Source organism: Schistocerca americana, chromosome 4 (assembly GCF_021461395.2).
Source record: "Schistocerca americana isolate TAMUIC-IGC-003095 chromosome 4, iqSchAmer2.1, whole genome shotgun sequence".
In the NCBI taxonomy this organism is placed as follows: Eukaryota; Metazoa; Arthropoda; class Insecta; order Orthoptera; family Acrididae; genus Schistocerca; species Schistocerca americana.
This window is the reverse complement of record NC_060122.1, coordinates 415,800,847-415,825,805: the sequence shown is the minus strand read 5'-3', so window position 1 is coordinate 415,825,805 and position 24,959 is coordinate 415,800,847.

Sequence of the window (24,959 nt, the reverse complement as noted above, 5' to 3'; positions counted from 1 at the left end):
ATCCATAACTAAAATCGCAGCCAAAAAGTTAAAAATGTGTAACCTGTTCAACTGATTGCTTATCTAGTGTTATTTTCAAGAGTATTGGAAATCTGTATATGATAATACTTACATTTTCTGTTTAAGTGGCGCATTAACTGGTCACTGGCATAATTATTATACCGTCGGCAAAGAGCAGAGTATTTATGTGTGTGTGTGTGTATGTGTGTGTGTGTGGTATTAATCTGACACCTTGTTAAGCTTACCGTTTTCATTTTCTTACAATGTTGTCTAAATATCCGGTTAATATAGTAGAGGAGAGGATAAACCATTGCCACACATTCTGTTGATCATTATTGATCGTGTCTTCACTGTCTATCATATCCTCGTTTTTCCATCACGTTTCTATTTATCCATCGAAAGGCTTTTCTTAATATATGAATTCGTTGTGAGTCTCCAGGTTGTATTCAATCAACTTTCTCATTAAATTGTTAATAAGTCTTGCATAGCGTCCAAAAGAAGCATTTAGTTGGATTGTCCGTTGACAGTCTCACAGACATTTCTTCCTCCATTTCTATAGAACCGTACCGCCTCCTCTGTCTTCCTCGAGTAAGGACCACCCTTGTCTTTCAGCGTTTATTTAAAAGATGCAAAACCTGGAGTTGTTAGTTTAATCCTTTGTATTCTGGGATTACTACGCTGATTCCATGAGGCCCTACAACTTTGCTGTTTCCTCTCGGTTTCATTGCCTCCTCTATCTTAGTAACGGTAATGTTATCTACCTGATACACAACTTGGTGCCCTTCATCATCAGAATTTGCTATCTGTTCCTCTTTCTCATCTTCTTCATGTAGCAAATTTTGAAGATGTCTATACGAACACATTTGCATACATATCCACGCATTTGTGTCGCGTTTGTGGCCACACAATTTCCGGTTTTTAAGCGTGATCAGAAACAGAAAGAATATTAACAGGCTGTCAAAAGGCTTATAAGAATGTGTAAAGAATAATCACGATACATTTGTCGTTCAAAAGCTTCCGGACGACCGTTAGAGAAGTTCAGAACGAAATTACAGTGTAAGTCATTAGACGTTTGACTTGTTTGGTGCTGAGCCTCATCTTTTCTTAAATTTTGGTAATATCTTCATCTCTACGGAATTATCTCCTCCTTCATCCTGTATAACCCATTGTGAAAATTCTTTACTTTTCCGCTTCTATTTATTTTCACACTCCTTCTGCTAAAGGTCTTCCATTCACTTGCCATTTCGTGTAATCTTTCTCTCACTTTTTTTAGTTCTTCATTTCACATTTCATCGTCAGTTTCGTCTTCTCCAGACTTCCCATGCTCCACATTTCCCCGTGTAACGCGCCTCGTACCTCTTCCTTCTGAACTACCATATTTCATTACGTTGTGGTTATTATTGTAATTATTGTTTTAGTAGTATGACTTAATGATGCACAGTTATGTGATGCAGAGCTTTGTATGGCGTCTGGATCGAGTAAACAAGATAAGAAATTCGACTACGTATTTATGAATACAACACCTATGAACTTTATCAATGAAATTAGATGCATTAGTAATTTGTCTTCGTAGTTTAATACTTGGTTCTATTTGCAAGAAATATGAGGACAAGAAAAATACACTGAAATTTAATTTAATATTAACTGCTTTTTAACACTACTGTTAATGGCAGAAAACTTTTTTTCGTAAAAAGTTTTTCGCGCCCAAATAGTAGGGCTTAGAGTTAATGAACCCACTCTTACGTAAGTAATACAGAGTACCATTACATCGTGTCTCGCATCGGAGATAAGAGTTGTATACAATGAAATGTGTTTTTGTCTGCTAGAGGCGGAAGATGAGGGGTGGGTCGAAGGGGCGACGGATGGAGACAAACACGGCTCGGAAACTATGTCAAGTTTGCACACACTCAAAGGCCTCCAGCGTGCGTTCCTCAACTCACAGAAAGCGACAAGTAGGACACAAGCCCTGCAATATAAATTCAAATAAGACTTCACAGACGTCTGGCCGCGGCGAAATGAAAAACTCTGCACTAGACAAACGCTGCAGGCTGAGCTCTGGCATACGTCGTGAAGCTCGCTCACTGATTCAGGAACGGAATAGAGTGACACGTAAAAGTTTACGGGTTTCGTATACGGTACATCTGTATCGCGACAAAGCCAAGCATTGTAAAACGCAATTCTGATAGCATTCTCGTAGTAGTGCAAGCTGCGAAAAGCTTACTCCGTTCAAATCGGAAATGAAGAAGTGAATCGAAACAAATCCCAATTATTTCCGCATTATAATTAACATTTAAATTTAACTCTAAAATGAGTTCTCTACTCTGCTGCGTAGTGTGCGCTGTTTTGAAGTTTTCTGTCAGATTAAAGAACTGTTTGCCGGACTGACGGTTGTTCACCGAAGATGGTCTTACCGACTGAGCTATCCGATCACGAACAACCACCCCACCATACATCTATACTTACGCCAAAACGTCTCTCATTATGAATAAGCCCTCCTAGGGTGTGAATAAGTGATTTAATCGCAATGTCCTTTACTCCAGGAGCTCTATTCTATCAAGTTATCCACGATAGCTTCTGTGGAGCTTGGAAGGTAGGTACCGGCGGAATAAAATCTGTGAGGGCGGGTCGTGAGACAAGCATGGTACTGTGGTCAAGTCTCTGTATAGAATATAGTTTCAGTCTACCAGTAAGTTTTAAAATTCAGTTTTTTGACAACCAAAGTTGATCGTACAAACCTACTACGAACCTGAGCAAACGTGAAAATGAGCAGGACAGCGTACATAATTCGCACATTTTTTTCGGATTACCTATTATACAAGGCGTGCGGAGGGTAAGTGATTCTACCCACCCCGTTACCAACCCTGCATAGCTACACAGTGCAGTTTACTGACTCCCTCTAACAGTCTTTCTGCTCTGTTTAAGTAACAAACCGTATTTCTTCTGCACTGTTCGATAATGGTCTCTCTGTTTGTGATAGAAAATGTTATTAAGGACTCTATAAAGGTTGCAGAGCAGGTGCCTCTGCAGACTATGAAGTGACAGTACGGGCAGTTCGACCACAAAACGAGCTGTGTAAGGTCGAGCAGTAACTTGCTAAAATATACACTGCGCAACACAATTAGACGGCCACACTCTATTTGTGTGCTATTTAGAAGCGTAAGGTTGAAATTTGGTTGAAATATGATTCTAACATTCCTCTGTAATGACGCAAAAGCTTGGCGGCCTACGACGTCCCCCTCGGGGTCGACGACGCTTCAAAGAGCAACGTGTCAACACGTGCGACGAAGAGGCCGTATCTCAGATGCCCATGTGAAGTGTAAGGTACGTTAGCGATATGACATTAGCGTGAAAATTAACGCCGATTCTGCCGACTGTAATCGTGGACGTACCGCATCATGGGAAGGTCGTCACATCCCTCTCACCCTCATTCCATCTCTTTTTTTGGCGCCTCTGCGGTAGAAGTCAGAATTACAATACCAGCTCGGATATGACGCGGTTTTCTTATTGGTGACCGATCAAACCATTTCGGACACACCGCCGCTCAGTATCGATAAGAAATTGCCTCAAGGGGTGGCAATGAAGTAACTCATTCTAGACGCAAATGTAACTCCATCTTCTGGCTGGAGTATGGGAATACGGCTGATCAATATCCAATAAAACGATACCAATCGCCGTTACTTAGTTTTATTCCTAAGGCTACCAGTTTCTACGATACTCTACGTCATCCTCAGGCCTATACAGTGAAGGCTATAACAGAACAATAAGTACATATTAAAATACATATTGTCTACAATATTTATTTCAATTACGTAAATTAATATGCAGCACTGGCATCTTTTAGACCTTATGCTCTGTATATTAATATGTACTTATTGCTCTGTTATAACTTTCACTGTATAGGCCTGATGATGACGTAGTGTGCCGTCGAAACTGGTAGCCTAGAAATAAACCTAAATAACAGCGATGGGAATTGTTTTATTGGGCACTTGGGCACTCTAGAAACCTCCTGCTCCCCCCCCCCCCCCCCCTCTCACTCCACCAATCCTCTTCCAGACGATTAAACCATTCCCTAGGGATGTAAACCTAAGCTTCCGTGGCCGTTGTCACAGTCGATAAAATCCATATGCCATTGGCGCCTCATTGTCAACTACTAAATTCCAAAATTTTATAGCAGAAGAATTTTATCGGCCATTATGTAAGGACATCGTGATCCTGCAACACCACTGAACGAGGAGTTTAGCGCGACCGCAGTTGTTGCTAAAGTATGCAGAGTGGAACCTCTAGGAACCGTTCAAAACCAGTCGAAGAAATTTTAATCTGATCGGAAACAGCAAATGGTGTTTAATCCTTTTCAGTCCTCCCGTTTCGGGATCTCCGGTGGCGTGATTAAGGCGGATGTGACATTGACACACGCATGAATAAAACGGCACAGGGATCCTCTAACACATCCCCACTTCCAGTTCAACAACATCCTCAGTGCTACACGTGCACCTTTGTTGAGCACTTCAAAATGTACCTGTCCAGAGACAGCCACTTACTGATTACTAGGCGACGATGTGACAGCCAGTAGTTCCGGCGTCACTGTGGTGAGCGGCGGTACGTCGTTTAACTAGCTACTGCTGGCCGCATACGAAATCCAAGAGGTGTTGAAAGAGGTGCTAGTTACGGTGGTGGCGACTCATCAATGAATGGCTGTCTCTGTAATCGGACTTTCATCTCAGAATCGTCTAAGTAAGGGGTAAAATTTGACTAACAGGGGAGGATTTGTCACTCTTTCCATCGTGTGACAAGTTTATGGTGACGTCGAGGGCAACTGAGGTTGATTTTGGTGCCAGTGATATATCATCAATGTACCTTACAGCTCACATGAACTTGTAAGCTGTGGCCTTCTTTCCTCATGTGCAAACACCTTGCCGATCGATTGGTCGTGTGTCCCGTCGCTGGGCGGCAAGCTTTTGCATCATTACAGAGGCAGGTTGTAGGCGCCTTTGAGCCAAATTTCTGGACTCGCATTCTATAGGACAACGGTTCAAACCTGCCTCCGGCCATCCAGATTTAGGTTTTCCGCGGTTTCCCTAAACCTCTCCAGCCGAATAACCAGAAGGTTCCTTTGAAAGGGTAAGGCCGATTTCCTTCCCCATCCCTCACACCATCCGAGTTTGCACTCCGTCTCTACTGACGTCGATGTAGACGGTATGTTCAATCTAATCTACCTTGCTTCAGACTTAGATGTCGCACAGAGAGACAACTGCGGGGCTTTGAAAAAGTGACGCTTCAATTGGATTGCGCCTTATGTCTTCGAAACCATGAATGGAGAAACAGCTGCCTGAGGAGTAGGTCTATCGATCGATCCTCTATAGCACTAATACGTTATGTACTCTTTGTGTGTCTTTATGGGGGATTATCGCAGGAGTCTCACAAATCTAGAACAGGCACACGCTCGATAAAAGGAACATAAAATGCCGCCATAAACTAATTTAAAAATATGAAGTACGAGTTCATAGAACTTTATCTGCAAATATTGTTCATAGTATTTATCATGAAAATAGAAATAATGTGGAAATAAAACTTCATTATAACAGATACCACTGATACATATGTGCAGTCTACAGTCGTTCTTTCCAATCTCAGTCACTGAGTACAACAGGGGATGATCTTAACGCCGGCCGGTGTGGCCGGCGCTTCAGTCTGGAACCGCGTGACCGCTACGGTCGCAGGTTCGAATCCTGCCTCGGGCATGGATTTGTGTGATGTCCTTAGGTAAAACTTCTCATCTGTGCAGACATAAATGCCAGATCAACCCTGTGGCATTCAGACAGAACTGACGACAGAGGTAGAATAATAAATGACATCATCCAAGAAAACAGACTACACGTACTCAACAAGGAAGGACATCACCCGACTCACATCGGACACAACGGTCATTCATCAAACATAGACATCACCCTCGTTAATAATGCCGCCATCAACCACGTACGAGACTGGACCGTACATGACCAGATCACTGCTAGCGACCACAACATCATCACACTAACCTTAAGTGGCACACCAAACGTCAACACAGAAACACTACCAAAAAGACTATTATTTGACAAAACAAACTGGGACAGCGTCAGACAAAAAATACATGAGCACATACCGTAAGACATCACCGGCAGTGTTGATTACAGAGCACACATGGTGACAGATATCATTACACACACACAGAACACCTGCATACCCACACAAAGAATGACAAAACACCAAAATATTCCCTGGACTACACAATTAACACGACTCAAACAAGACTCAAAACGTAAACGTAAACTTTACCAACGAGCAATTTCAGATAGAGAAAGACAATTACGACTACACGACTACCGGCTTGCCAAGGATAAATATAAACTTGAGCTGAATAAGACCAGGAAAGACCATTGGAACAGCCATGTAGCAGCACAAACACAACTAAACATTTGAGGGGAACCATACAAAATCGTGACAGAGAAAATTAAGAGCCCACTGGTTCTGGGAACGCTGCGACAGGAGGATGGTGAGATGACTAAGGGCTGAAGACGCACAGCGGAGTTCCTGCTGAGCAAACTCCTGCCCGACGACATCGCAGACACAGACACACCACACCATGCAGCACTGAGACGCGAAGTAGACACAGTATACACCACACCTAACGTCACCTGTCCATTTGCGCAGGAAGAAGTGGCGACAGCGATCTCAGAACTCAAAAACAAAAAGGCGCCTGGACCGCATGGTATCCACTCTGAGGTACTGAAACAAATTGCACCGCAGATCGCCCCGTTTCTCACAACGTTGTTACGCGATGCATTAAGGCTGGGCCGTGTGCCTGCAGTGTGGAAGCCCTCGAAGGCGGTTATCATCAAAAAGGCTCCAGACAAAGACCCATCAGACCCCAAGTCATACAGACCAATTTGCCTTATCAATACACTCGGTAAAGTACAAGAAAAAATACTCTGCAAAAGACTACAAGCACACCGAACACTACGGGGACTGACACCACACCAATACGGCTTCAGGGAAGGGAAATCTATAGACGACGCTATTAACAGAGCACTCCAAATAGTACACGACACACCCTCCAAATACACACTTGCAATTATGATAGACATCTCAGGTGCCTTCGACAACCTCTGGTGGCCGGCCTTGTTCAAGAGGCTCAGACACCTGCAGGTATCGGAGTCTCTGTATAATAGTTTCATGGACTACTGCAGAGACAGAACGGTCGTTTGGCAAATGGACAACCAGAAAGTGATTAAACGAATTACAAAAGGCTGTCCACAAGGGTCGATCTGCGGCCCCATCTTCTGGGACGTAGTTATAGAACCGCTCCTACAGTTACTAGAGGAGCACATCTTGACAGATGGAGCTGTCGCTTATGCTGGTGATTTACTCGTCGTAGCTTCAGCAAATAACCGTGCCCAGCTAGAAGAAAGAGCCAATGGAACACTTAGGACAATAACCCAATGGTGCACAGATAATAAATTAAAGATAGCGGGAAACAAAACAACTTATACATTGCTAAAGGGTACCCTGCGCAGGAACCCAATAGTCAAAATTGGGGACACAAACATAAAAAGACTAGCAGTCACACGCTATCTAGGACTATACATTGATGAACGATTGAACTTCCACGAACACATGCGAATATGCACAAACAAAGCAGAAAAGATACTACACAAACTGGCTAGGCTAAATTCGGAACAATTCAGACTACCCGTGTCAGTGACACGAACATACCATTGCGCTCTTTTCGAGTCAGTACTATGCTTTGCTGCCAGTACGTGGGTCCACAGGTTAAATCTCTCAACCAACAGAACCATTGTACGTCGAGGCCAAAGAAGTGTTCTACTTCGACTAACAGGGGCATTCAACACAACATCAAATGACGCACTATGTGTCGTCAAGGGAATTTTCCCCATAGATATCACCATCAGGTACCGCGCAGCAATGTACTGGCTTAGGATGGGGAGAATAGACCAGGTTCGGCAGATCACTGGTGTACCGATTGAGACAACACGCCAACTCAGAGCATGGCGAGTGGATACCTGGCAGAGCGAGTGGGCCAACAGCGATAAGGGCCGCCGTGTCTACAACTTCTTCCCTGACATCCGGGAAAGACTAAAACTAAAACATATTGATCCCAGCCGCGGTATGGTACAGTTCATCATAGGACATGGCCCTTATCCCACGCACCTGTACCGCGTGAGTCTGCAGCAGACTAATAGATGCACATGCGGGGAAGAAGGTTCCCCTGAACATACTGTCTTCTTCTGCGGACAACGCACGAACATAAGACACACAGTACACATAAATCGCCTGAACACACAGAACGAACTACATGCCATAATACGCGACCCGGAAAGGTGGACTGAACTCAACAAACTAACGGACGAAATCTCGAAGAACCAACAAATAGAATACTTGCGCAACAGACCCTACCGAAGGCAAGTCGGTCCAAACAGACGTCACGATGCCCAGGGGGATACAGATATGATTAGCACCACGAGTGATGCAGAAGAAACAGATACAGACCAGGGCACCAACACAGATATTGAAGCGTCCAGCGCGGATGATCCATAGTGTCAACCAAGTCAAATTCAAAGAACAGAGTGGAACAACCGACAAGAGGTGCACAAGTCCCACACAATCCTAAAAACAGATTGCACCGTATATATAAATAGTTTACAGCATCTCCATGTCCAATAAGAGCTTAAAGCTAGGTACCTCTTCAAGGGACCTACACCTTCCGTTAAGAGGCAGCGCACAGTCTGTATGGAAGGATCTTAATTGTGGTCCCTCTCTTTTGAGCCCAACCCGACGGATACCTATGGTAGATCGGGGAAAACCACCGTTCAGGTCGTGTTGTCGGCGGGGCCGGGAGGTGCTTGCGCCTGATGTACTCTTGCAGGCTCAACACAAACCGTTAGCGTCATTACCTTATTACTTTTACCACGAGTACCCTTTCATTAGCAACTTTGAGCCAAGCACAAAATCAGTTACCTCTCTATTGTATATCGTAAATTGTTTAGCAGGCTGGACATGGAGGTCTTAGTCTTAGTTTCTAGCTTTAACGTACCCTAATCTCTTCTAGTTAAGGTAGTTTTTAGGATGGTAGATGTTAAAGGCATGGTGAGCAACGGCCAGCGTCTTGAGGGTCGTTCCAAGACCCGGCCCGCCGCCCACAACCAGGTGACGGGCCATATTATACCTATAACTTCTCTATTCAGTTCTCTTCCTTCCTTCTTTCTTAATATTTAATTTCGTTTTGTTTATTAATATCTTACTTGATTTTGTATTAGTTATAAGTTTTTCTAATGCTGCACACAAAAAAAAAGAAGATAACAAATGGATCTAAACAGAGCCCGCCTCCACGTGGCGGGACACGGGCAACGGTGTGAGTGGGGATGGGAGCCGGTGTGGTGTTACTTTAAGTCACTGCGGACCCCGGACACAGTCACAGCGGCTAAGTGGCAATATACGACCCACCATAAGAAATTAGACGGTGGGTCATAAAATATAAGCAGCTAGTGAAAAAAAAAGTGTCCTTAGGTTAGTTAGGTTTAAGTAGTTCTAAGTTCTAGGGGACTGATTACCACAGATGGTAAGTCCCATAGTGGTCAGAGCCATTTGAACCATTTGATGCTCTTAATGTATAGTGAAATAAAATTGGCCATACACAATCCTCTACAGCGTACATAATGTGGATGTATGTTTTAGCAGAAGCTAGATAATGTTTTGTCATATTTTTAATTAAAGTGAGAAGTAGCTGACGTCACAACTGGCACCACTTACTTTATCTATGTGTTGGTGATATTATTTTCTTCACACGGGATTGAATACTGAAGCCCGCACTGCGGCCATCCATGTTCTTTCCCTTATTAAAAAATTTGATAGGGTTCTTTGATTAATGTAGTCAACAAAAATAGCGGAGTCAGCACAATTCCTGGTGGTGAGATACCTGGTAACGCGACTTTTGGCATTTGGTTTCTAGAATTCTCCAAATATTGCAAATCGATTATACAATTCATTAAGACACAGTGTAAAAACTTTCCGACAGCAAGAGCAGTTGCCGATTATGCTGCTATCCGATTCATTAACATTCAGTATAACAACACTTCGGCAGTAAAGGATTATTCTGCAATCACTGTAAGGTGGGCATGAAATACGTCCGTAAGGTAGATACACACTTGTAATGCAAACCTAAGATTCTGACCATCTCGAGCACATCTGGATGACAGAATTACGGAATAGCACATTTCCTTAGTCTTGCTACTGTGTCACATAGCAGTTAGAATTTATGTCCTTTAGCATTAAGTAAACGGTTTGTACTGAAAACAGTGCTTTACTACGTGTATCACGGAATGTATCAAAAATATGGACGCATCACGTGTTGTGAAGTGATTTTGAATTATTCACCGCGAGTAGTGGATGAATGGCTCACTACTAAGGCCACGTACTCTGGCACCCTCAGTGTTATTTTCTTTCGCTTCACACTCCTACTTTCTATACTAGATACATCTGGACAAAAATATGAACCAGTTCTGGGCCTGATTACTGAATAATGGAGACTACAGGGTATCACTTCATGCAGTTTGCTCTACAGACGTGAAAGGCAACCATACTCTCGCCTTCCAACAAAAGGAACTGTTTCTTCAGAAAAGCAGAGCATTAATACTAATTTCGAAGGTGACATTCATTATTATTCTTTTGCATACTGTTTCCATATTCATGACACAAACTTTCTTCAAGAAAATATTTTGCTTTTTGTGGTGGTAGAATGTGATCGAGTTAAGACCATACACTGATGAGTTAATTAAAGTTTATTAGATATGTGAATAATAAGATAACTGTCTTTAACTGAAAAACTGAAAAATTAGAAATAAATAAGACAGATATTAAGTGCACGATGTGCATGAATATAAATAGCGTATTTTATAAAATTCCATGCTCATAGAGTTTGACTTTAGATCATTTCAGTTACCCTTGCAGAGCTAAACTGCAAAACAATACGTTTCCATTTACACTGTATAAATAAAAAATAATGTCGCCATTCCATTAACGAAGACTCCCAACCCACAGATTTTACCCTTTACAGCTCTCTCTGTTACCATGGAAGTTATTCCCTGATGTGTTAACAGATGTCCTACCATCCTGTCCCTTCTTCTTGCCAGTATTTTCCGTATATTCTTTTCCTCGCTGATTCTGTGGAAGACGTCATCATTCCTTGCCTTATCAGTTCACGTAATTTCCAAAATTTTTCGGTAGCATCACATCTCCAGCGCTTCGATTCTTTTTCTGTTCCAGTCTTTCCACCACCCACGAATCACTACCATGCAGTGCTGTGCTCCTTATGTATGTTATCAGATACTTATTCCTCATACTGAAGCCTATGTTCGATACTAGCAGACTTCTCTTGGCCAGGAATAACCTCTTTCCCTGTTTTAGACTACTTTTTATGTCATCCTTCCTCCATCCGTCATGGGTTATTTTTCTTTGCAGGTAACGGAATTCCTTCGAAATCACCAATTTTGATGTTAAGTTACTCCGCCATTCTCGTTACTTTATCCTTTCTCCGTTATACCCTCAATTCGTATTCTGTACTCATTAGACTGTTCATTCTATTCAACAGATCCTGTAAAGCTTCTTCACTTTCAATGAGGATAACAATGCAATCAGCAAAACTCGTTATTGAGAGAAGAAACAGGACATTGTCAGACATTCTGCGATGTGTTTGCAACACTGAGGCCCGCATCTCGTGGTCGTGCGGTAGCGTTCTCGCTTCCCACGCCCGGGTTCCCGGCTTCGATTCCCGGCGGGGTCAGGGATTTTCTCTGCCTCGTGATGGCTGGGTGTTGTGTGATGTCCTTAGGTTAGTTAGGTTTAAGTAGTTCTAAGTTCTAGGGGACTGATGACCTCAGATGTTAAGTCCCAAAGTGCTCAGAGCCATTTTGCAACAGTGAGGGAAATTTATCAGCCGGCCGCGGTGGCCGAGCGGTTCTAGGCGCTTCAGTCCTGAACCGCGCGACTGCTACGGTCATAGGTTCGAATCCTGCCTCGGGCATGGATGTCCTTAGGTTAGTTAGTTTTAAGTGGTTCTAAGTTCTAGGGGACTGATGACCCCAGATGTTAAATCCCGTAGAGCTCAGAGCCATTTTTGAAATTTATCAGAGAACGATTGATCCGTGTGTGACGCAGCTGACCGCGTGCTCTAGTTGGCCATCAGGGCTTTCATTTGTGACATGGACGAGGTAGGCAATGTGTGTCGTTCGGCTGTGGCCACTGGTGAATGTTAACATGCAGCTACCTGTTCAGACTTGCTGACCATCATTTCGGTCGAAACGTAAGTTCTTAGCCACCTCCGAGCTGCAGCAGGGTATTTCTCCTTAAAGCTTCCATCTAAATCTTAAGATAAAGACCCACACTATATTCTACTCAAAATTAATATGTGATTAACTGGTTAGAAGGAAGCAGTGGAACGAGGTTAACGAGAAAGGTAATCCAAAATATTTGTAGACAAATCAGCCATTCGGGGTTGCCAGACCTTCACCCACACCATAACACTTGGACATTACACTATGCTGCAGTATCAGGTGGCTTGATGTCTTCTGAGATCGTTTTTCTCGCGTTGGCTGTTCGTTTGTTTTCATTTCTACAGTTTGGGGGTTTAATTTTATCTGTTGCTACTATTTGTTGTGTGTTGCATGATACTGGACATGGTCGGAGGCTAGTTTGGTTGTATGACATCCGGTGAGAATGTTCAACGCCACTATCTAAGACGAGATGTTGCTGATACGTGCGTTACGAGTCTACTCCGTCAACAATTGTTCTCAATAACTTTCCCAGCAATATTTTTAGTTGACGAGGCCCTTATAATAGAAAACTGAACGAAGGGAATGTATGGCTATCGTAGAAGCGTCAAAGTCACTGAAAAATTTCAAAACTGAAAATTAGGTGAACTGATAAGATGAGAAATGAAGTGGCTCTCCGCAGAATAGGAGAGTAAATTAATGCAGAGTGTTCAGAAATTCCGCTTACTAAGTTTTAGGACCTGTAGGATGGAGTGAGTACTTGATACTTTAAACGGGAAAAGGGGGGGGGCGTTGTGCTTACGTCGAATTGACTGATGTCGTTAGAAGTCTATCGTACTCCTGTGACCTGGTTCGCGCCTCGTGTCTGTGAGTGTTACAGCAACATGGACTCTTGACCTTTCTGTATGGCGAAGCTCAACTCACGCTAATGGAAGAGCTGCTCGTCGTCCTTGTCAAGGTCGTTAGGCACAACCGACCCCACCGCACACTCTTTTCGCCACATACGTAACGGCTTCGCGAGAGGGTACTTTCACCGTCAGTAGGAGTGACTGTTGTGCTCCAAGCAGACGCAGCAGACCCAAACTGGAAGATGCCGCGATGCATCATACTGAAGAGAACCCGCCAACAGGGGCACGAGGAAATGCGCGTGCAATTAATGTTGCTCCCAGCATCGTCCGGTATGTTGTGGATGACCAAAAACTACGTCCATACCGCCTCCAACGCTCCATACCACCCCAGACCCGCGAATGAGGCTCGAACCAGGAGAAGGGTGGGATGGGCCTCAAATGACATCACCAAATCCGAGATATGCTGCTCCCACCTTAAATACACTCTTTCAAACATTCCTAGCAAACATGTTTTCAAACGGCTTCAGCATGGAAACGGTATATTTCCGGACAAGGGTTCCAATTCGGAATATTATGTACTCATTCCCCTCTACAAGACCTAGAAGTTTGTAACGAGCATTTCCGAACGCCCTGTATTTAGAAACAACTGCACAGAGGGTGAGGATGTAGGACATCTGTTAAGCCATCAGACAATAACTTCCATAGTACTAGAGGGAGCTACAGAGGGTATACAGTTTGCAACGTAAAGGAAGACAGAGATTAAAATATATTCAGCAAATAATTGAGGACGTAGGTTGCAATTGCTACTCTGAGAGGAAAAGGCTGACACAGGAGGTGATTTTGTGGCGGGCCGCATCAAACCAGAGTTCATTATGATGGCATGTGTACTTAACACTTTAGTACAGAAGGTGATCGCGACACACTTTCGTGAACCAAATGTAGCTTGAAGTACAAAGCTCCACTGAGTCGGTTAAACACAGAATGCTTCTATCTGAAGAAGTAAAGCCCTGAAATCGTTTTATGCTGTCCTCTTTTTTGTACATGACTGAGGCGAGGAACGTACCACGCTCACACAGACACACTTAAAAAAAAAAAAGATACGGCTGACGATGTGTTGTAATGTTGACTACCAAAAGTGTAGATGTTTGCTGTTGTAAATGGATACATCGACAAGTATCTCACGTTGTAAGTGTGGTGTCACCGCCAGACACCACACTTTCTAGGTGGTAGCCTTTAAATCGGCAGCGGTCCGTTAGTATACGCCGGACCCGCGTGTCTCCACTATCAGTGATTGCAGACCGAGCGCCGCCACACGGCAGGTCTAGTCTAAAGAGACTCCCTAGAACTCGCCCCAGTTGGACAGCCGACTTTGCTAGCGATGGTTCACTGTCTACATACGCTCTCATTTGCAGAGACGACAGTTTAGCATAGCCTTCAGCTACGTCATTTGCTACGACCTAGCAAGGCGCCATATTCAGTTACTATGAATGTATTCTGAACAAATAATATTGTGAATCATGTACCGTCAAGAGCGCCGTTCATCATTAATGGATTAAAGTTAAGTATCAAACTTATTACGTCCTTCCCTCCTCACGCCAGCCTGCGTGAGCTAAAACGCGTGCATTTCGGCCTCCACTAGTAACACGGTGTTGGCTCTTCTGCCACCACAACAGTAAGTTTTTATTTCGCCGTGCATTGACAGTAGCGAGTTGGGCCGCTACGATCGTATGGTACAGATTTATGCGCTGGTCGTTTATCACTTGTTTCACGTTCTCAACAATCCCAGCAGGTGGCAGCCATGTTCAGTAGTAAGGGTTTTGTACTGCAATGCCATGTGGAACAACAAAGGCAAATTAAACAGCTTTATCAATTGATATTACTTTGGATGTTTTTATACCTTGTTTTTAAAATGTCTGCGAACTAGGGTGATGTAAAAAGCAGTGCCCGAAGGTGGTATTACTGTTTCTAACGAACAGTTTTCTGCATGGTATCTCATGTGACACTCCGAAACTGTAATTCTATGTCAATTTAGAGGTACACATTGAATTATTTACGCCTAAATTCACATCCTTCACATTCAGATTTTATAAGCATTTCTTCCTTTTGTTGAAAAAGCGCAAGACCGAGGTTATATTCATACTCTAATTATCAGCAAGCTTGTCTGAAAATGAAATTCTCGAGCTGTTAAATCAAAATATCTCGGATGCAGAATGATGTGAAGATGAAGACGATGGTGACTAAACCGCTGCAACTCCCCAAGCGGGTGAGATAAAATGAACACTGAGAATAATACATAGTTTTATGGTCTCTAATATAGCTGCTCCATGGCTCCCGAAATAAATGGGCAAGAAAGGGTGTAATGTAGTATTACGCATTTAAACCTGTTACTGCTCAAAATATGGTCTACTACACGAGGCCTTCTGAACAAAATGAGAGCAGATCAGAAGAGCACAATAGATAGCAAAAGTCCAAAGACAATGGCACCACTCCTGTCTAGGTGCACTAGCCAGAGATCAGAAATTATCACCAGAAGTGCAGATATATATGTAGATTCACAGGATGTAAGGCTCTTACCTTCATTCGTTGTACAGAATGGAAGACATTTTTATACACCACAAGTGAACGCAACTGCATCTAGAAGTTTCACAGTATGTAATGAAAAAACTACTTTAGTTCAAGTTGAAGCTTAACTTTTCTAAGTTAGAACACAATGAGTTTCTTCTGCTTTCATGTATATTATGTAAAAGCTAAGCCCGTTGGTACAAAATATGATACGATCTGTAAAATTTTATTGAAAATAAAACTCAATTGTGCTAATTTATGCATGCAGTAACATAGGAACAAACTTTTATTAAAATAGAAGCGTACATGTGCCTTCAGGATGCAGGAGGTTATGATATTCCAGTCGAACGCAAATAAAAAATATTGACACTTGTGAATACAAGTTGTGTATAAATGTGAGAAGCCTAACCAGAGTCATGCAGTGGTAGTACAGAAAGACAGCAAGTACAACTAACTAAAATAATACGTCTACATGAAATGTAAAATCAAGGTTGCTGTCACTTGAAGGTGATTTGTATGTGTTTCATACCCAGTCCTATCTTCAGCTTCGTTTCACTAAGAAATACTCTCTTCTTCCACTTCGTTACATTATCGCAATTTAGAATCACACTATCCAACGTATGTTATAAATGTGAAAGTTCATGTGTGAGTGTGTTTGTTACACCTACATACTGAAACTGCTGGACGGATTTGGAAGAAATGTGGGATGGAATTAGCTTATACCGTAATTAAGGATGCAAGTGTGCAGTAGAAGATGTTGATTGATATGAAATGTGGAATAATATTTCCTTTAAGATGGCTCTAAGCACTATGGATCATAACATCAGAGGTCATCAGTCCCCTAGACTTAGAACTACTTAAACCTAACTAACATCAGGACAGCACACACATCTATGCCCGACGCAGGATTCGAACCTGCGACCGTAGCAGCAGAACGGTTCCGCACTGAAGCATCTAGAACCGCTCAGCCACAACGGCCGGCTTGCTTTAAGAACAAGCTATTTCCTTTGACTTTTTAACTGTATCGTGTTTGTGAAAACACTATTATTGTTCAACGTTTCCTACGTAATACCACTCAATGTAATGAGTACAACGCTTATATAATAATTCAAGTGTTTACTTCACATTTCCATAAAAGTCAGTTGCATTTTAGACGCTGAGCGGCTGGCGTTCCTTGTAGCTTCTGAGGTGCTTGAAGACTTACAACGACATTGTCACTTAGGTGCTGTTCAAAACAAGACTGTTAAGTGCGTTCTATGCACGTAACGCCTGTATCGTTGGCCAGAGAATTTACCCCGCGGTTATGCATCTGTCAGTGGGCTCTTTTACTTAGCAAGGTCTTAAAAGGGAGTCATCGTGGAGTTGTAGAAGTAGTCTGGAGAGGAAGCTGGTGGAGGGACGCAGAGGTAGAGCGCACTGCCCGCAAAAGTGCCGCGTTTGTGAAGCAGCAGAGGGTCTTGGTGGAGCGTCGCGGGCAAGGTGTGTGGACGGGCCGTGGTGGACTTTGGAGCGGCCAGTTGCTGCCGGGACACTTTGCAGGAGCAGCGTGTCGTACGGCGGTACCTCACGGAATTGCTTGCAGTATTGAGTCCGTCTGAGCTGCTCTGCTGGCTGCTGGCCTTACCGGTGAGCCGCTTTATTTGAATGCTAGTGGTTTGGAAGCTATTCTTCGGTTCACACCATTAGTGGTTACTGTTAACGCTTCTCACCATTGGTTCAAAAATGGCTCTGAGCACTATGGGACTCAACTGCTGAGGTCATTAGTCCCCTAGAACTTAGAACTAGTTAAACCTAACTAACCTAAGGACATCACAAACATCCATGCCCGAGGCAGGATTCGAACCTGCGACCGTAGCGGTCTTGCGGTTCCAGACTGCAGCGCCTTTAACCGCACGGCCACTTCGGCCGGCTCACCATTAGTGGTTACAGATAAAACTCCCCTTCCTGCGCTATACTGTTCCATCGCGTGTTCTACGGAATTTCCAGTTTCTTAATTAACTGTTGGTAACTGTAATTCTGGAACTCTGCCCCTAAACTGAGGATTATCTGGAATATAAAAATCTCATCGTTTGAGAATGGCTCCTTGTAAGCCTGCTGTTGTGAATTTTTTTAAAAGTTTCAGAAAATCTTCCTTCTTTCAAAGACTGCTCAGTGTGAACCTTAATAATTTCAAATCGTGAACATTTGTGTAAGGGTTTAATTCTGCCTTGAATATTTGCCTAAGCCTTTGAGATGTCGTTTTTAGTTCATCCTGAAAGGTACGCCAGGATAAACTTTTCATATTTTTGTCTACCCTTGAAAGGTGGTTTACAGCAATTTTTTCGATGATTTTAAAATTTGGAGAACGGTGTCATTCACCGTTTCAGAACACCTTACTTTGAACTGTACTCTTGTATGGTTTAAAATAAACGTTAATGATTCTCTTATGGTCTTTTTAGTTGTCGTGGTGCGGTTCACTCTAAGATGATGATTACCATAATATGATGCATTTATTACCCTTTGTGTGTTTGGATTACCTTAGGGTATTTGTATAACATAACTGAAGTTATTCCATGCGCAGCCGACGCCTACGTCAGTTAAGAGGACAAACAGACGAGCACCATATACACTGTTCTTAAAGTTCTAAGAAAATTTCCTTCTATTTAATTGTAAGTAAAGTTATTGATCTTGCGTGCACGTCTATTTTCTGATATCTGAATTTTCTCAGTTTTATCTCATTGAAAATTTTTTCTAGTTTAAGATTTCAAGTCATAATTTGCTGCAATTAAAGCTTGTCGAGACATTCGTTTTGAGTTTTTACTATTTAGATTGATGAGCCTGCATGTAAAATCATAGCTTGCTTTATTCTTTGAAAGTAAATTTTTGCTCCGATCGAAGTCTGTTCAAACATTTCTTTTAAGTCTCTGTTTTATTACTGATTACCGAGCTTGTCTGTAAATAAATAAGTTGCTTAATTGTTATATGCATGCTACCAGTGTGTACTGTATGAGGTGTCTCGGCAAATACAGGAAAATAAATATATTTCTGTTGTGTCTCCAACTTGGGTTTAGTCCTTCCACGTCAGCAGTCGTTGCCCTACTTACCACCTATACCTGAGCTATCGAGCATTTGTATGTATAAAGTTATAGGCTTTCAGTGAGGCTGGTTCAAATGTGGTTCAAATGGCTCTGACCACTATGGGACTTAACGTCTATGGTCATCAGTCCCCTAGAACTTAGAACTACTTCAACCTAACTAACCTAAGGACATGACACAACACCCAGTCATCACGAGGCAGAGAAAATCCCTGACCCCACCGGGAATCGAACCCGGGAACCGGGGCGCAGGAATCGAGAACGCTACTGCACGACCACGAACTGCGGACAGTGAGGCTGGACCTGCTGATATGTGAGCATGGCTGCTGGTAACAGGCACGTACGTGTGGGCAGATGACGATGTTGCTCGTAGATACGTTATTAGGTATTTGCCACATCTAACTAGTAATGACTTACTTTCTTTTATCGAATTAGTGTGTTTGTTATTCCTTCACGCTGCAGCTGCTGCACCGATTTGGATGAACTTTGGAATGGAGATAGCCCAGGTTATTTTTATTTCGAAAAATACCACCGTTACCGTGATATGGTCAACGTGACTACTGTTACACTGTGCTGGGTATCGTGAATGAAAAGACATCCATGAAAGATAACTATCAAATCAATGCATTAAGTTCAGCGTAGAGATTTGTTTTAAGTGTTTTGACAGATGAAATAAGTAGATACATAAATCTACGACCGCAGAAATTTTCCTGAAGGATAACATCATCAAAAATCCGGTAAGAGTGTGACATATGTACACTGAAATATTTCGCAGCACGTAGAATATCTGGGATGTGTGTAGGATTAAGACATTACCTTAATTCTTAAACGACTGCTGGGCTTTTCTGTCTCGATTTGAATATTTTGTAATTTTTTTATAGATTAGTTTGCTTTAGGGTCTTCATAGTTTATAAGAATTAATGTAGAAAGCTTGGATAGGAATTGTATTGCATAGTCATATTGTCGTGATTCTCTTTGGATTTCAATGGCTAATTCGATTGTTTCTAGCATATCGAAAGTTTTTTTTTGTTTTTACATTGGTGTTACTTTTCTGGTTACATTTCAGTGATTCATAGTTTATTTAGTGATTTCGTTGTTTGTAGGATCACGATAGCTTGCTTCAGAGTTACGTTTATTGCTTCTTTCCTTAGTTTAACCGGCAGTTGTATTGCATTACCGGCTATCTCCTGCCCCGTGAAGACTCACCCCAGTGTCGTTGTGGCGGCCGATTGGCGGTGGCCCACATTCTGTTGCAGTGCCCCACTTCAGGTGCCATGCGACGGAATTTTCAGTTACCGGATTCGTTCCCATTTGTTTTAGCTAACATCGCTTCATCGGCTGATGTAGTTTTACGTTTTATGCATGAGGTGGGGGGAGGGGGGGGTGAGGTTATCATTCCATCTAAGTTTTAGCACATGTCCTTCGTCAGTGCGTGTTCCCATCCTTAGTGCTTTTAGGCTGGAGGTTTTAATGTGTTGCAGAGTGACTTGCTTATCCTTTTGTATTCTCGTGATCAGCCAGCCACGGTCATCAGCTCTCTTATTTTAATCCATTCTATCTGTTTCTTGCGTCTCTCTGTGGTTTTCTTGCATTATTTTATGTATTGTAGTGTTTGTTGCCTTCCTGTCGTTCTTGTGGTTTTTATTTTCACCAAGTTTTCTGCAGTAAGTCTTGTTTGTTTCCCTCGTGGCCTTGTTTTATACGAACAAGGGACCGATGGCCAGCCGGCCGGTGTGGCCGTGCGGTTCTAGGCGCTACAAAAATGGTTCAAATGGCTCTGAGCACTATGGGACTTAACATCTGTGGTCATCAGACCCCTAGAACTTAGAACTACTTAAACCTAACTAATCTAAGGACATCACACACATCCATCACACACATCCATCGTAGCAGTCACGCGGTTCCGGACTGAGCGCCTAGTAGGCGTCCACCGCGGCTGGTGCAGGTGCACCATAAAATAGGATATTTTACCACCTCCCATAACTAAAGCGCAATTTTTGTTTACCTTAAGGGAGACGACGAAACCGACACTGATAAATGATGTAGAATTATTCAGGTAGTTAACAAGGTGACTGTGATCGAGCTGAAACTTTGGTATTTTCTGTACAACGTGTTTGTGCTTGAGTTTAAAACTGGTCCCAATAACATGTCCGAAAAGAGCTGCAAGGTGGTGAGCCACACGGACTGTATGGGGAGTGGGCAGAATGTTTGACTCTACAACGCTCCAGCTATGACAGAGGTCGTAGCTGTGGTCGCGAGCGTCAACCCCAACACCCTGAGGATCACCGTCCTTCGCCAGCACAACTCCCTTGCCAGGATTGGGGCCACGTGCCGCTACTGCGACACTCTGCAGTATCCCATTACGTTTTGGATCGGGCTAGAATGATATGATTTAGCTTTCCCTCAGACGAAACCGAACAAGGAAAAGACGTACAGGGATTTCTAACCGTTCCACCTGATGGTCCACGAACACGACTTAAATCTGCCGCTGCTCGGTATTGTACTCCTCTTCCAGTTTTTGGTAGTCGTGTATGTGAAGATGGAATGTGAGTGTATAAGGTGCATAGCGATAAACCGAAGCAAACTGCATGCGGAGAGTTACGTCCACCATCAACATGTCATTGTGAACTATGGCAGCGTAAATTCGAACGACATAGGTCAGATAGTCTCTATATGTCCATCTTTTTAGAGATGGTTGCTGGACTCGGCTGTACGGTAGACGATGTCAAATTAAACACTTTTCAGCCGTCACATTTCCAACCTTATTTTATTTGGCATCCCGTTCCAGCGTCTTACTACGCCATCTTCAGGGTACTGACCGCCGTGTAGGAGGAATCTACCTCGGTTGTGATCCGAACAGGGGCCATCAATATTGGTATTAGTAGGTATTTTCTACAGTGATCACTTCAACCATCACCTGCCGACTGTAACTGTTATTACATCAGCAGAGCCCCTCGCCCCTTTAAAGAATCTTACCATACCGTTGAATCAGAGCGTATCCTAAACAATGCAGCCACATAGACGGCGTAGTAAAACGCTGACGTATAAAATAAGATTGGAAATTTTACGGTTTAAAGGTCAGATAGTCTCTATCCTGTCATTCATGGTCCGATGTACATCGACGAATTCACCCAGGATGCATTCTCCTACGACTAGGACTGATTGGCATGACTTATTCATTACCTTCGCCGTTCACCAGTGCCACGCAAGCCTCCACCACGTCATGGTCCAGCGAACAGCTCACGGTCTCTGGACAGCCGTCTCCACCAGACCACCTCAGGGGGTTAAGTCCACACCAGCGGAGTTGGAGTTGTGCTACTAACGAGCCGTCTCCAGGCTCTACAGAAGCAGCCTGACTTCCCCCTTGGAGGACAAAGGTTTGCGACCAGGTCTGTACGTCATTTATCCGAATCAATCCAAGGCTTTCTTCCGGTAGCGGTGAACCCTTACGACAATCCGAACAGACGTTCGCATCGCTGGCACTTCTCATTCACGTCTGCAGAGGTCTAAATGCGTCACTCGCTGCAAAGTGAAGCAAACAGCACCAGTAAAACAGGACGCCGAAGTCACTTGTCCAGCACGCAGCCGTGATCTTATGGAGCTGGAGGGCAGCCAGCGGACCATGAGACTACATGGTTGCGAGTCCGTGGGATCGCAGCAGTTCCATCATTTTAGCACAAGACTGAATGATGTTTTAATAGCATCTCTATGTTTAGATGATGCTGGTTCCTTAACTTTTGTTCAGTCAATAAAAAGCCGCACCACTTAGTCTCACCTGTCAGCTTTATAAAGCCCACGCGAACGGTTTCGTCTTTTTATATTGTCTGACAGTTCCTCTGCACAGAACAACTTTCAGTTACACCTGGTAATGAACTAATATAAAGGCCAAAACCAGTCGTGTGGACCTAATAAATCTCTAATAAAGTAACTGGAGCTGCCTTCCATTTAAAGACGTTTCATCTACCTTGCCAACAGTCGTAAATACTACTGCCACGACACCCCGCCAGTCCACTACCTGCACACCATAAGAGTCCCATTCACACCGGGTTGCAACAGAAAATTCACTTTCTTTTCTGTCTTACGTAGTACGGTTTGTTGCTGGAACAAATCACGACCATTTGGGTTCTCTTAAATATGGCATCTTTTTCAAGATTTTTCTAGATATCTTCTGCTTTGTTTCTAACAAATTTACTCCACTCTCGCACCAGACCACCCAAACACATTTCAGTCTCATATGCACATAAACTGTCACTACATTACCCACAATTTTTTATATTAGTAACACGTTTCCTGCCGCCGGCCGCGGTGGCCCTGCGGTTCTAGGTGCTGCAGTCCGGAACCGCGGGACTGCTACGGTCACAGATTCGAATCCCTCCTCGGGCATGGATATGTGTGATGTCCTTAGGTTAGTTAGGTTTAAGTAGTTCTAAGTTCTAGGGGACTGATGACCTAAGATGTTAAGTCCCATAGTGCTCAGAGCCATTTTTGTTTCCTGCCGGCGAAGAGCTTACGCCGGCCGGAGTGGCCGAGCGGTTCTAGGCGCTACAGTCTGGAACCGCGTGACCCCGCTACGGTCGCAGGTTCGAATCCTGCCTCGGGCATGGATGTGTGTGATGTCCTTAGGTTAGTTAGGTTCAAGTAGTTCTAAGTTATAGGGGACTGATGACCACAGCAGTTAAGTCCCATAGTGCTCAGAGCCATTTGAACCATTTTGAAGAGCTTACTCCGTACATATCCACGAACATAAAGGCAGGGAATAAATGACGAAGAAAAAATACATCCCTACGAAATATTCAATTGGTGAGGAGGCTGTTGCATGATCTCTGAAGAGGCTGAAATATGCCCGTTACACACTGAACTAAGGACTGGATACAGATGTACGTTAGCGTTAATATTAATGCTAGTCTGGCACATCGCCAAATTTTCTGATTTACCTATTCAGCTTCTCCGCTAGTACCATAGACGTTGCCCACTGGCTAGACAATACTGGGGATACGTCTCCCATTACTTTGCATCGTACCTATTTCTACTTTTACTTAATCACACATGGCGCTAGATACGGAAAGCGCTCTATAAAACTTAGACGCTGCTAATCTCTTTGAAGATACATGGGTCTGAAACCTTTTTACACATCTAGTGTAGTTACAGACAGTTCCGTATGCCGTGCACGTAACGTGACATGTTCTTTTTACAGGATCATGGTCGAAACTAGATTCATTTGGTTTTGAATTTGGAAAGAAAAAAGTGCAAAAGAGTCTTTGTCAAAAATGTTAGTTGCCGTCAAAGAGTTTACTCCCAGCAGAGTTAGTTACTGATATACATTGGTATTTTAGGCTGGACTATGATCATACTCCTGTCCTGTCTTGTCCGTTGCACCTGACGACACGGCGCTGTGGATACCGCAGCTGTGGAGAGTCGATGCCCCGGTTCGTTCTACATTAATCAGAGACACGGCCGCGCCTGTGTTCAGCTAGAATAGTGACGTAGTTCCATTAGAGTCCAGTTGCTACACACGCTTCTGCATCCTGTCTCCTGCTGTTGCTGGCACCAGCTAGATAGCGGCTGCCGCTGTCGCCTCGGAGAGGCATAAGCTTGCTAGATACTCCGGTTTGAAGCATGCAAGGCATGTACCTTCACGGAAGTTGTAGTGACGTCTTTAATGCCATGCGCCCTAACCTGGAAAGGTTTAGATTGCACTATATTTTCTGAGACTCTTTAGACAAGGAGGAAACCTTCGAAAGATCGTTCGCTCGCTTCCAGACATCCCAAGCCGAATAAAGCAGTTCTGTGTGTGCGTATCTACCGACAAGTAGAAAGATCGATTCCTAACCAATCCTGTAACTACTGAATTCATCCTCGCCGAACTAACAGTCGGTTGGTTCCTCCATAAATCGGACGATGACGTTAACTGGCTGTAATCAGCTGATATTATAACAGAACGGCGACTGCTAGTATGATAAAAGTCGCCACCAGCACTTTCGCTAACATCACTCACTGATAGTTCCACAAACTATTCGGTACACTGTTTACGGGAAAAGTCACATTTACGTATTAAGCCATGTAAGTCAGCTGCAGACTCAGCACAGGTTTACTTACATTGTGTAAAACATTCAAAAAAATTGAGCCTAGTTTAGTGACCAAACAGTAGAGCAACA